The following is a 1,614-nucleotide window of genomic DNA, read 5'->3' as shown; positions in this document are numbered from 1 at the left end:
CCTCTCAGCCAGTCCCGGAAGCACATCCCAGTAACTCTGCAGCCAGGTGGGGACCAAGCCCCTGCCTGGCCCTCGTGGAAAAGCCAAATCTTGCTGTTCGCTTGACAAAACCCAGGGGCCGAAGCGGGGGGCCCCTCCAGACCACCATATCGCTGGCCTCCCAAAAGGGCTGGGAGCTGTGATGGGAGAACAGGCGTGGAGCGAGAAAAGACCAAGATGCACAGGGAGAGGAGCAAAGCAGCCGTCCCAGGCTGCGAGACATCAACAGGCCCCGGATGAAAAAGTTTTGGTACCTTCTGTGATGGCAATCCTGGCGGGGACAGCTAATCCAGAGAGCAGCGAGGGGAGACGGAGCGCACCCTGCCCGGCCGCTAGCCACTGCTCATGGGCCTGGGGAGCCTGGTGCCTATGGGCAAGCCTTGCCCTTGTCTCCTCTTTTATAGTGCAGGCGGTGTAACGCGATCTGGCGGCCCGAGGGGAATTCCAGCCCGAAACGTTCATGCTCCCAGATCCAGGTGATTTGCATAATATGAACCACCAGGTCCCAGCCCAGCACTGCCTTGCCGGGAAATCTGGGTTGGCCAGTTTAATCATTGTCAGAGCCCTTGCCCTGCCGGTGCCCAGAGTTTCACCCACACCGGCTTTGCGGGGTGTTTTCTTCGCTGCCGTTTGCCCAGCTCCTGTTTGTTTGCTCACAGCAGCAGGTTCACTCGGCTCCCGCTGCCAAGCAAACACACCCAGCAGGGCCAGAGCTGGCCCCGGGGGCTGTGCATCCCTCCCTGGGTCTCTGCCTGCGGCAAAGGTGCCAGAAATGCTGCCCCAGGCACCCACTCGCTGTGTGGCATCCCCCTGCTCGGGAGAGCAGCCCAGCATGCGTATCGAGTGTGCCTTCACCATGTTTGAGCACAGGCTGGGTTGCTCACAGGTCTGGCACAGGCACAGCTTCTCCCAAAGAGGGAGAAGGGACCCAGCCGGGCAGATGCTGGGAGCAGGACTCGGGGGGGATGAGTGGTCTACATGGTGATGGAGCAGAGACAAGCAGGTGCCCAAGTATTGTTGCTCTCTCTGTTAGGATGGGTCGATTTCTGCCTGAGGGGAGGCCTGGGACAGGCTGCAGAGCTGTGACGGCTCATTCCCTGCCATTTCACAAGCACCCGGCATGGGCACACACGTACACTCACCAGGAACACATGCCAAGGGGCAAGGCAGGGTTGCGGGATGCATCTGGAGAATTGCCTTCTGGTGACTCGTGCCCCTCTGGCTCCTTGGCAGGGGTATTTGGGACCCTCTCTGGATATGTTGATGCTGGTTTTAGCCCTCTGCTAGTGGATGAGTCTCAGGCCAGTCCAAGCCAACAACTTGGCACCCATTTGCCCGGTGCTGGTACTTGCCAAGCCAGCCACTTCCATGACACACATGGGCTGGAGCAAACCCAGGGCACTGTGTGAGTGGAGCAGACCCTGGCATCACACAGCCATCTCTAGGTCCTTGTCACTTCAAACCAGTGCCTGGCAGCAAACCATCTCGTGTGACAAGGTGGCGACAGACTGTTGCAAACATGGGTGCTCCACCTGGGCCCATGGGCCAGCAAGGGCAGGATGGCTGTGTGCCCCA

Source organism: Pterocles gutturalis, unplaced genomic scaffold, assembly GCF_000699245.1.
Source record: "Pterocles gutturalis isolate BGI_N339 unplaced genomic scaffold, ASM69924v1 scaffold15078, whole genome shotgun sequence".
NCBI lineage: Eukaryota > Metazoa > Chordata > Aves > Pterocliformes > Pteroclidae > Pterocles > Pterocles gutturalis.
The sequence above is the reverse complement of the archived record's forward strand: the minus strand, read 5'-3'. Positions refer to the sequence as shown.